Source organism: Bos javanicus, chromosome 20, assembly GCF_032452875.1.
Source record: "Bos javanicus breed banteng chromosome 20, ARS-OSU_banteng_1.0, whole genome shotgun sequence".
Taxonomy (NCBI): domain Eukaryota; kingdom Metazoa; phylum Chordata; class Mammalia; order Artiodactyla; family Bovidae; genus Bos; species Bos javanicus.
Genome location: NC_083887.1, coordinates 24,894,478 through 24,907,482, shown reverse-complemented (window position 1 = coordinate 24,907,482; position 13,005 = coordinate 24,894,478). Strand labels below are relative to the sequence as shown.

The 13,005-nt window shown below is 35.3% G+C and overlaps 1 protein-coding gene across 1 annotated transcript in view; it reads right to left on the bottom strand.

The window, feature by feature from the left end:
- ARL15 (ADP ribosylation factor like GTPase 15) overlaps window positions 1-13,005 on the bottom strand; it is a 464,282-nt gene that overhangs the window by 209,149 nt on the left and 242,128 nt on the right. The window lies entirely within an intron of this gene.

Below are 13,005 nucleotides of genomic sequence, written 5' to 3'. Positions count from 1 at the left end.
CCAGGACTGATCTCCTTTAGAATGGACCAGTTGGATCTCCTTGCAGTCCAAGGGACTCTCAAGAGTCTTCTCTAACACCACAGTTCAAAAGCATCAATTCTTCGGCGCTCAGCTTTCTTCACAGTCCAACTCTCACATCCATACGTGACCACTGGAAAAACCATAGCCTTGACTAGACGGACCTTTGTTGGCAAAGAAATTGCTCTGCTTTTTAATATGCTATCTAGGTTGGTCATAACTTTCCTTCCAAGGAGTAAGCGTCATTTAATTTCATGGCTCCAATCACCATCTGCAGTGATTGGGAGCCCTCCAAACTAAAGTCTGATGCTGTTTCCACTGTTTCCCCATCTACTTCCCAAGAAGTGATGGGACCAGATGCCATGATCTTAGTTTTCTGAATTTCAGTGAAAGTATTAATAAATCCAGGAAATACAGCCCTATCTCTTGCTTAAACATCTTAAAAACATGACATTTTTAACAGCACATATTTTTCAGTTCAGTTTTACTATGGCTAAGGAGGCATATGACAAAGTCTCGACTAACTAGAATCCAAATAAGAACAAGTAAACAAGTACCCAAGGACTGTAATATTCGTATTACATTTTAACAGATGAAACTATAAAAACACAGATTATCTAGCATTTACCCAAAAAAGCAATGTCTAGAGCCTCATATGGAGTTAGTACAGATTCGACAAATATTCTATAGTTTGTACATTGACACTGCTGGAACTAATGTTCTAAATAATTAAAGGGCATTGCACACTGAGAATCATTACAGAAAAACCGTATTTCCCTAGAGCAAAAAACTGTGCTGATAAAAGTTTTGAAGACAAAAAGAAAGAGAACTTTTTGTAAATGTAAAAAAGATAGCTATATTAATAAAAATATTTCTGCTAGCTATAACAGGTTCAAGCAATTTAGTGATTCCATGTTTTACCTTAACGTCTGTGTTCTCTTTTCACCTAAAAAATGAGCTTGTTTGCATATTAACATTAAAAAAATCATTAAAAGTTATTATTAAGAAAAAATAGAAATGTGTCAAAACTTGAGATTTAAAGACAGAACATCAAAGTCAAAATAAAAATATGGAAATTCAGTATTATTTTTTATTTCCCCAAACCTGCAGAAACATGTATTTGTAGACTTAATGAATCTCTACCCATACATTAAGTCTAAATATTTAGACTTCACTTTCCAATAAGTTTGACAAGTACCATTTTAAATGCAACTGTATTAGAACTAAGTAAAATGTAAATCTTTACATATAACAAGAAAGAAAGGTGTTCTGTCTTAAGAATTTATGCTTTTATGTTTTGGAAAATTGGGGCATTTGTCTGGGCATATGATCTGCCTTTGTATAACAATACCAGGAACAGTATTAATGATACTGCTTACTGCATGTAAGTCGTGTATGGATGTGAGAGTTGGACTATAAAGAAAACTGAGTGCCAAAGAATTGATGCTTTTGAACTGTGCTGTTGGAGAAGATTCTTGAGAGTCCCTTGGACTGCAAGGAGATCCAACTAGTCCATCCTAAAGGAAATCAGTCCTGAATATTCACTGGAAGGACTGATGCTGAAGCTCAAACTCCAATACTTTGGCCACCTGATGCAAAGAACTGACTCAGTGGAAAAGACCCTGATGCTGGGAGAGATTGAAGGTGGGAGGAGAAGGGGACGACAGAGGATGAGATGGTTGGATGGCATCACCGACTCAATGGACATGAGTTCGAGTACACTCTGGGAGTTGGTGATGGACAGGGAGGTCTGGCGTGCTGCAGTCCATGGGGTCACAAAGAGTCGGGCAAGACTGAGCAACTGAACTGAATTGAACTTATAGACTATACCTCTAATTCATGCATGTAGACTATACCTTTAATTCATGATCGTTTTGGGGTTATTTTTCCAAGATCCCTCTAATTATTCAATCTTCTCCTCAATGCAATGAGCTAAATCATGATGAGAGAGTATCTTTCTTTTATAGCACTGTTAACAACTGAATTCTTCAACCAGCTGTTCTCTAAGGATTCCCCTGCCAAACTCTTATTTTCATTTCATTATTTCTTTGTTCTCCTTGTCTAAACTATACAAGTTACCCAGATTTTCCACTCTGGCCTCTTTCACTAAAGACTTGTTTTGGCTTGACAAATTATTAGTCATAACTACAGTCTAAAAATAAATAATATATTATAAATTCTCCATGTTAAAATCATATCATTCTATGCAGCATCCAAATTATTTCACAGTTCATACACAGAAGCTTCTTCCCATCAGGCACAACTAATTTCATTTATCACTTATGAAAATAATTCCAGTTATTTTATGGAGCTACTTACTGTCTAAACATTCTTTACAGAGCATTCTTTTCAAGCTCCATATATAACCTTATTTCAGGTGTGGAATGAAGTAAACTCAATCTATACACACACTAATGAGTTCAGACTCTTGAACATGTCTAATTATAAGGCTAAATATAACAAAATGAATTTCTACTTGACTCTGTTCTTTTACATCCTAGTAGTAAAAAACTTGTATTTTTTTTTTTTTCATTTTTGGTCAAATATTTATATGAAATTTGGATTTCAGAACTTCTGGTAAAGAAATTAAAGAATGTAATAGACCCAGTCAGGAGGGATCTATGCAGTGCCTGCAAAACCAGATGCTATTTTTCTTCATTAGCCTCTTTTAAGAATACAATTCTTGTTTGTGTTGAAAGTCTGAATCTTACCTGCATTTGAACCCCCTAGATACTTCTTTTGTTAAGAAATGAATACTCAAAGTGGGTATGTGAATATTTAAATAAGAGAGTTGTGGCTGAATATGGAATTCTACATAAAGAGATATTACTAAAGAAAGAAAAAGAATGAGTCTAGACACCAATGAACAAAAGGGAGAAGATGTTCTATAGACAAATTACTCAGGTGTAGATGAGTTCATTTCTACCAGAGCCCAGGGGCATTGGAAGAGTGGCCACTTCTAAGCACTATTCAGTCTATTGTCTGTACCACTGCTCACGTCTAGCTCATTGTTTTCATCAAAGGCACATGCAATTCATAGGTAAAGAAAAAATATGAAGTGGCAAAGAGAAAATGTCTGTTTCTGAGCGGCAGAGTAGTCTTTTCATCTCAAAAGATGAAAGCAGGTATCTTTCATTATGTGTTTTTGTTCTTACAGGAGGAAGGCCCAAAATATGTGCTTTTCATATCTGTGCTAACACAACAGAGCTTTTCAAAGTCACTGCCAGAAATGGACTGGTTTTTTTTACCTGCTTTTCCATGTTTTAAGTTAAGGATGTCTGACTCATTATAAACCTTGCTGGTTCCCTAGACTTTCTGTAGTCTGGCTTCACTGTGATTACTGGTCAAAACCTTTAATTACAGTATATAGTTTGTGCAGCTGCCTGGAAATTGGTCTCAGGGTCAGTGGCTCTTCCCGTTCCCCTCTTTCCATTCTTTTGAAGCAATACTGTTGAACTGGAGGCATTGTTCCAGCTTTTGGCTGTGCTCTGTCTGCTGCACACTATGAATAGCTTTGCAATCACTCTAGCAATTGGTTCTTCAACTGCCTTTAGGTTGTCAATTGTAATTCATTGGCTCCAGGCACCTTTTCTCTTTTCATTCTCTTGAGCTCTTTTCTTATTTAATTTGCAATAATATTAGGGAATGTCTTCTTCAGACATGTCACTAATGTCTTTCTGATTATGAGGCTGGGTGTACATGTGACTCTCATACATCTGCCTATTAAAATGTTCCACTACTTCCCTTATCTCTGATATGGGATGACAATCTTTTCAGTTTCTTGTAAGGAATTTGGCTTAATTTTGAAGTCTTCTTTCTAAAGAACAACCTAAGGAAACACCATAAAATACTCTTATTGGAGTTAATTTATGTAATTAGTTGTTATTTTTATGACTTTCTAAAAGTGTAATTTTTCATTTTTGTAATAAGAATTAAGTTCTTTTTATTTTATTTTTTAAGTACATGTACACATTATAAAGTTGAGCTCTTATACCAAGGAGAAATAGTTAAGAGATAAAAGGTTTTAACTATTTAAAAGGTTGTTTTACAACCCATCCTTAGACATATAAGAAAATATTCAAACTATTCAAAGTGAGTTCTGATGCTTCTGCATTATAGGAAGTATTTTTCTTTAAAGAATAAACATATATCTTGATCTACTTAGGAAACAAACAAACAAAAGACCTTTAGTGTGTTAAGTCTCAAATCTTTAGTTCTGGATAAGACCCAGCAGATTAACTCCTCTCATTAGCTGCAGCCATCCCAGGGTAACCAAAGGTATTTTTAAGCAGACACTATGTAATAATAATAATGATAATAATTATCATAATGATAATAACTAACGCTTATTGTGCTTTTTATCTTCAAAGCATCTTACTGACATTAACTATGTGTCTATTTTCAAATAAATTTAACTCAACAAATGCTTTATTAACTTTGTAAGCTTTGGAATGTGTAGTAGTGGAGTTTCTTTGCAAATGAAATAAATAAAGCTAAGAACCAGAAAGATGGCTCTGGAAACTTTTGCCTCAGAATAATTTGTTGCCTTTGCTGAATGAGGGTTAACTAAACACTTATTTTTACAAGCTACAAAATTGAAATACAGATATAAAGGGTGAAATTCACCAGTACAACCAACCAAATAATATTGCTTCAAATAACAAAGAAGTAAAATAATACTGTTAGGATAAAATCTAACTCTAACTGTATTGGTTATGATTCATTATTATAAAATATTTAAATATGTATAGGAAGAAAAACTGTTAAATGTAAGAATTTAAGAAATCCTTCTAAAGTTTCACAAATATAATAAATACTTTTATTAATTTACAAAGTTAAATTTCTTTTTATTAAATTGAACTCATTGCTTTAAAATCATCTCCATTACGTTCCCATAGAACTTTACCATGTACCAGTCTCCACATGAGAAATATAAGCAGTAAAAATAGTCTGTGGTGCTAGGAAGTGAAATAAGCTCTATACAGTTAAAAGACAGGCAATAAATTAAAAACATATTAAAATAATATTATTCAGGCAAGATGTCCTCACTTTTTATGAGAGACTTGGGAAGAAAAAACAATCTGTTGTAAGCAAGGTACTCAAGTAAAGTAAATAAAGAGAAGTAGATAAAAGGACACGAAAAGGACACAAAATTCAAACTTTTGTGAATATTGTAGTTAATAGATTGATGCTTTTGAAAAGTATTAACATGATCAGAGTGGTAAGGTTTCACAGAAGATCTGGTTCATGAGCAATATTCAAAGGTCAGGGTTTAGTGCAGAGGAAAAGGAAAATTTCTATATTCAAGGATGGAAATAGATGAGCCATACTGAGTAAAAGGAGAATAGGGGAATCTAGACAAAGCTGATGGCATTAAGCCAACAGGGAAGCTGATCCAGAAAGACTCAGAGGTAGTACTCATTCAAACAACATAGACCGAGCACAGAGACATAAACCAGAAATCCTGTCCTGCAAGGAGCCTGCGAACTTGAAGGGTATACAGAAAAGTTAACAAGCAATTAATTCTAATTTTTATGATTAGGATAAGCCCAGGATGCCTTGAGAAGTCACAAGGAGGACATCTGTCTCAGACACTGGTATGCAGCAAAAGTTCTTGTGACACATAATCTTTAGGTGATTTTCCTAGGGCAACAGGAATAGTAAGTGGTAGTTTGAAATGAGAGAGAGAAAAAAAGAGAATACAATTCTCAAGCACATTAACATATTAAATCTGTGGTGTTTCATTTGATTCTAGAAGGAATTAGAAGGAGACACTGGCTTTTAAGACAGGCATCGTGAAAAACAGATAGGAAGTCTGCTCTTTTCTGGTCTGTGTTGAGGAATAGGGAGGCAGGGAGGAGCAGTGGGGATGTAAACAACCAGGCAACTGGAGAGTACTCCAGAGGCGGAGGTGAGAGAGCTGGGCACGGAAATGTCTGCTGAGGAAAGTAACAATTGAGTTCCAAAACTTGCCGCTTTACATAAAATGAAGATATACAGGTGACTGAATAAAGGAAGAAAGTGGAAAGAAATGAGAGTTTTATAAAAGAACATAATGAACTCTATTTGAGCATATACTGTTATATTTTCAAATGTATTACTTTGTTATCCCACTAAGTAATTTTGATAGCTGTTGTTATGTAATGTTCTTATGTAACATATTTCTTAACGGGAATTTCTTTTGTTTTCAGCAGGCAGGGAATATTTTCAAATTTATGCTGTGAGTGCAAGAAATACAGATCTACAGAATTCCCTAGAATGGTGAGACTAATGTGGCTAGATTTAGAATTCATGAAATCAAATATACAAATTAATTTTTTTGAGAAATGCATATAAAAAGCACATGAAAGTAGATTAAATAAAATATTCTGGCTATTTCAATAGTCTTCAAGAGTTGCTCTATAATAATGACGTTTTTGTAACAAACTATTAAAATGAATGTGATTCAGGTTCTCTTGCAAGTTAGTAAACATTTTCAAGGGATCACCAAGTCATTCAGTGGAAAACTGACTTCCAAACTCTCTCCTTTCCCCAAGATTAAACTGTAACAGAATGGAGTACATCTGTAAGAGATGGATGAAAAATAAATGGATCTCATATCATTTTAGGATAAATATATGTCCCATAAGGGAGTTTTCAAACTGCTCACACAATAAGTATGTACACTGTTCTATGTGAAATCAAATCAGTATTCTAAAATGCTGCCAAGAGGCAGGTCAAGATACTTGGAAGACTCTTAAGATTTAAAGTATATGACACTTTACAATGATTATACCACAAACACGTAGAGACACACACGTTTCTCTCCATACACAGAAAGGAATATTAAATTAAGCTAGGGTTTTATGTGATTTAAACACTGCTTTGCACTTCTAATAAAAGATCTGTCATGCAAAATCAGAGATGATATTCATTACTTCATAGAGCTACCAAAAAAGAACTGCTCTCCTGTCAAACAGCATAAATATAAAAATTTTAAACTAGCAGATAATTTACAAACAGTGCCCCAAAACTTCAATCTTGCTAAACTCTCTCTGACCCTTTGTAAGAAGAGGGAAATGTACAAAATGTAGAAATAATGATCTATATAAAAGAAGTAATTATAATTAAATGTAATAGTTAAGTAATATAAAACATATACTAGCACTCTCTTCCAGAAAAAGTCTAGACTACAAGTGAGAACTAAATAAACTATTCATGACATGGTAAATACTGAAAGTACTATTCAAAAAAGATGAATGCTGCTGCTAAGTCGCTTCAGTCGTGTCCGACTCTGTGCGACCCCATAGACAGCAGCCCACCAGGCTCCCCCGTCCCTGGGATTCTCCAGGCAAGAACACTGGAGTGGGTTGCCATTTCCTTCTCCAATGCCTGAAAGTGAAAAGTGAAAGGGAAGTCTCTCAGTCGTGTCTGAGTGGGTTGTCATTGCCTTCTCCAAAAAAGATGAATATTGATAATCAAAACATGGTCTAGGGGAATTCCCTGACGGTCCAGTAGTTAAGAATCTGGTGGGCAATACAGGGACATGAGTTCAATCCCTGGTGGGGGAACTAAGATCCCACATGGTATTAGTTAACTAAGCCCAGTCACTACAACTAGAGTGAAAGATACCACATGACACAATGAAGATCCTGCATACTGCATTAATATACAACAGGGCCCCAAAAAAGCATAAAAAAGTATAATGTTTATAGCATTACAGTTCAGTTCAGTTCAGTTGCTCAGTCGTGTCAGACTATTTGCAACCCCATGGACTGCAGCACACCAGGCTTCCCTGTCCATCACCAACTCCTGGAGCTTGCTCAAACTCATGTCCATCGAGTTGGTGATGCCATCCAACCATCTCATCCTCTGTCATCCCCTTCTCCTCCCACCTTCAATCTTTCCCAGCATCAGGGTCTTTTCCAATGAGTCAATTCTTTGTATCAGGTGGCCAAAGTATTGGAGTTTCAGCTTCAGCATCAGTCCTTCCAATGAATATTCAGGACTGATTTCCTTTAGGATTGACTGGTTTGATCTCCTTGCTGCCCAAGGGACTCTCAAGAGTCTTCTCCAACACCACAGTTCAAAAGCATCAATTCTTCAGTACTCAGCTTTCTTTATAGTCCAACTCTCACATCCATACATGATTATTGAAAAAACCATAGTTTTGACTAGATGGACCTTTGTTGGCAAAGTAATATTTCTGCTTTTTAATATGCTGACTAGCTTTTCTTCCAAAGAGCAAACATCTTTTAATTTCATCACTGCAGTTACTATCTGCAGTGATTTGGGAACCCCCCCAAAAAAATAGTCTCTCACTGTTTCCATTGCCATGAAGTGATGGGATCAGATGCCATGGTGTTAGTTTTCTGAATGTTGAGTTTTAAGCCAACTTTTTCACTCTTCTCTTTCACTTTCATCAAGAGGCTCTTTAGCACTTCTTCACTTTCTGCCATAAGGGTCGTGTCATCTGGATATATGAGGTTATTGATATTTCTCTCAGCAATCTTGATTCCAGCTTGTGTTTCACCCAGTCCAGCATTTCATATGATGTACTCTGCATATAAGTTAAATAAGCAGGGTGACAATATACAGCCTCGACATACTTCTTTCCTGATTTGGAACCACTGTGTTATTCCATGTCCAGTTCTAACTGTTGCTTCTTGACCTCCATACAGATTTCTCAAGAGGTAGGTCAGGTGGTCTGGTATTCCCATCTCTTGAAAAATTTTCCACAGTTTGTTGTGATCCACACAGTCAAAGGCTTTGGCATAGTCAATAAAGCAGAAAAAGATGTTTTTTGGGAACTCTCTTTGCTTTTTCGATGATCCAGCAAATGTTGGCAATTTGATTTCTGGTTCCTCTGCTTTTTCGAAATCCAGCTTGAACATCTGGAAGTTCATGGTTCACGTACTGTTGAAGCCTAGCTTGGAGAATTTTGAGACTACTTTGCTAGTGTGTGAGATGTGTGCAATTTTGCAGTAGTCTGAATATTCTTTGGCACTGCCTTTCTTTGGGATTGGAATGAAAACAGACATACCTGCAAATACTCTTCTATTCTTCTTACATTCTAGGTACATCGTGCATGCGGGCAAGGTCAGTTGTGTCTGACTCTTTGTGACCCCGTGGACTGTAGACCCCCGCCCAGGCTCCTCAGTCCATGGAATTCTCCAGGCAAGAATACTGGAGTGGGTTGCCATTTCCTCCTTGAGGAGATCTTTCCAACCTAGAGACTGAATCTGCATCCCCTGAGTCTCCTGCATTACAGGCAGATGCTTTACCACTGAGCCATGGGGGAAGCATGTACATCACAATAATGCACTAAATTACAATTGAACAAAAATTGAGAAACGCCTAATCATAAATTTCAACTTTACTGCTGATATTTTAATTTAGAAGCTGTACATTCCTATGCTACAATTAATGAGCCATGGAACCAATAGTGATCTAACCTTATAATTCTACTTCAAATTTCTATGCTTCACACTTTTATATCCTTTTTAAAATTTTCAAAATCTGAAGTACAGTTGATTTTTGGGCTTTCCTCATAGCTCCATTGGTAAAGAATCCAACTGCAATGCAGGAGACCCTGGTTCGATTTTTGGGTAGGGAAGATCCACAGGAGAAGGAATAGGCTACCCACTCTAGTATTCTTGGGCTTCTCTGATGCCTCAGCTGGTAAAGAATCCGCCTGCCATACGGGAGACCTGGGTTCGAAAGATCCCCTGGAGAAGGGAAAGGCTACCCACTCCAGTATTCTGGCCTGGAGAATTCCATGGACTATAGAGTCCATGAGGTTGCAAAGAGTCGGACACTACTGAGCAACTTTCACTTCACTTCACAGTTCATTTACAATGTTGTGTTAGTTTTCATACTTTTTAATATTTTCTTTAATATAAATTTAATTCAGTATTTTTGATGTATTATTCCTGAAAAAGTTACGTACTTTTGGATTAAGGATATGAAAGAATATCAGATCAGATTAGACTGCAGAAAAGATAAACCATGTCTTTCATGTTGACAAAATGTGCCATTTTTAAGACACTGTAATGCCCAATAAAATGAAAATAGGATTTTAAAAAGCTGGGAGGTAAAAGAATCAACTGTGTAGAGAGAAAAAAGGATTACTTTTATTGGCTACTCTATCAACTTAACTTCTCCTAAAATCCTCCTGATCTATTAAATAACTTCAGAACTGAAGTATGCTCTCCTATGGGAGTTGTAAAACAAATTAGATACAATTACAATTCAATACAAATTAAAAAATCAACCTATTTACCCTTAAGATGATTCTTGTTTTAGAAAGCTTTATCGTTTCAGTTAGATCAGAATTTTCCCTAATGAATCAAATGGGCCACTTGATATAACTATAGAGTTTTATATTATATTTTCTACAGAGAAAAATAGTTGATATGAGTAAATTCTGGAAAACTGTGGGAACTACACCTCCCTAAAGTGAATACAACAAACATCTGTTGCAAGAACTGCTTGGCTTTCAGAAAGTATGTAAAGGGTGTCCTTTTTCCCAGTGTTTTGCTATTACCCCAAAAAAAAAAAGCTTAAAAATTTTTTCTCTACTGTCCAGTCTCAAGGCATAAAATCTTAAAATTCTGGTAAGTTAAACACAGATCATTACCAAGTAGGTATATTACAGAAAGGAAAACTATGCAATGCACAAGACTCCGCTTGCTTTCTAAAAAAGCAACAAAATAATGGGGCCTGTTGCTCTCTATCTGTAGGTTACACCATAATTTTAACCATTGTTCCTATCTTAGTTCTCAATACAAACCTAGCAAAACTTGCACTGCAGAGGGAGGAACTAAATATATAACTTCCTGAGGATTTTCACCCTCTGTGGGAATCCTAGTGATAATTCAGTTTTCTCCTATGGTTTTCACCAGCTCCTACCAGTTTCTAAGCTCAAGAGTAAACTGATATTCTTCTTAAATGATAAATGAATTTTTACAGTTTTACTTGAGTGATAGGGTAAATAACTGCAAGTTTTTTGCAAATACATTAAGCACAAAATGCAATAATTTCAATGAGAGTAGGGAAATATAGGGTAAATAACTGCAAGTTTTTTGCAAATACATTAAGCACAAAATGCAATAATTTCAATGAGAGTAGGAAAGTATGCCTCATTTTTTGTAACTGTGTCAAAGTACTGTTCCGTGCTTCTTGGTAAACTGAATGCATTTTCCCTGATCCTGAAAGAACAGAATTTTACCTAAAATACACAGGTATTTTGCAGAGTAAAACATCATCTTTTTAGCATCTGGCAATTAGTGCACACAAATTAGCAGGTAGAAATGAATAGAAATGTTTATACACAACAAAGCACAGGACATGTAATACCTTTAGGCTCAGGAAAGGAAGTAATAAACAGATGACCACTTCTCAACTCATTTCTAATAACATGTAACTCTGCTTACTTCTTAATCTTCTCTCTCCTCTTCTATTTATGCCTGCTCCCAACAATTTTGAGGTTACTATTTATGAAAATTTTAAGATTTAATTTCATAATTCCATTTTTATGCTAACACAAAGGTATTAATTCATAAAACATTCCTAGGAGTATTTCAGGAAAGCATCATAATACTACACAGAGAAACCTCTGTCGTACAAGCAATGGGGAAAACAGGAAGCTTCCATTTCTTTCTCTCTCAAATTCAAAGTAAGTTTGAGCACTTCACTATGTCTCAAGTTCAAGATCTGCAATGGAATTTGTCCATGAATTCAATTAGGGCAGTCTAAAGCATAAACATGCACCTGGTGTAGTATGTGTGTGTGTAATCACAGGGAAATGCTTTACTTAGAGCAGTCTTCAAAATGGCATTTGCAAATTCCACCACAAGTGGAAATTTTGTAGAAAATTCATTTAAAATGGATATGAATAAAAAGCAAAGTCAAAGACACATATGCTCCAGTATATACAAGCTTAGAATAATTTTCAAAGTATATCTATGATTACCCTACATTCATAACCTCTTCTTACTGAAAAAATGAATTGTCAGGCGAGTGTATTCTCGGTTCTGTCTCGTCTCAACAAAAATTTGAAGTGACAGACGTTAGATAACTGTCCTCTTCCTAGAAGAGGCAGCCAGCCAACAATCACATGGCATACTCTTAAGCAATTAATTGTTACAAGCTACCTTTATTCAATGTAGCAGTCTTTAATTCCTATGGAGGATTACTATGAGTCATATGTTAGGTTTATGGAACATATTAGCTTCACTTTTTGATGTCTATGGAAACATATAAACAGCTTCTAATTTAAAAGCAAAATAAAATCTTTTCAGCTATAGCACATGTCTTTAAAGTGATTTGAAGTGTTACATAATATCTATTTCATATCATAACCTGTATTTATTCATGTATAAATACATCTGTGTATTACTACACATAATATGTTATTAAACATGTATTATTAATACACACAAGATGTTATATGGTCTATGTATATTCTGTAATACTTTCATATATTTTCCATAGTAAATCTAAGGATATCAATGCCTTTTTAGCAAATCACCTTATAAACTAATCTAACATTTATAATTAACCATCATTACACTATTACATCCATTTTACAGACAGAAAAACTGGTGTTAAGAGGTTAAAAAAATGTACCTGAGGTCTTAAGAAGCAATCAGGAAGGCACCACAACTACATTGCACATTGTTGATTGTTTGAACAGATTTGTATTTTTCTTTTTTATCTTAATCATTTAATATTATCTGTACGGTATTTCAGCACTACCTAATGCTGAATAAGGCAACTAAAGATACATATAAGCTCTGTTTAATACGAAATCCCTGCCTTCTTTACTACTTTCCTAAAATAAATGAAAATACTCTGTATATGGTACCTCCTACACTCAGTATACTTCAAAGTGAATTAGGAAATCAATCCCACTCACTTCACATTAAAAAAGAATCACATTATTTGCATTTCACAGGTAAGAAAGCAGGCACAAGGACAAAGCTATCTGCCAATAGGTCCCACACA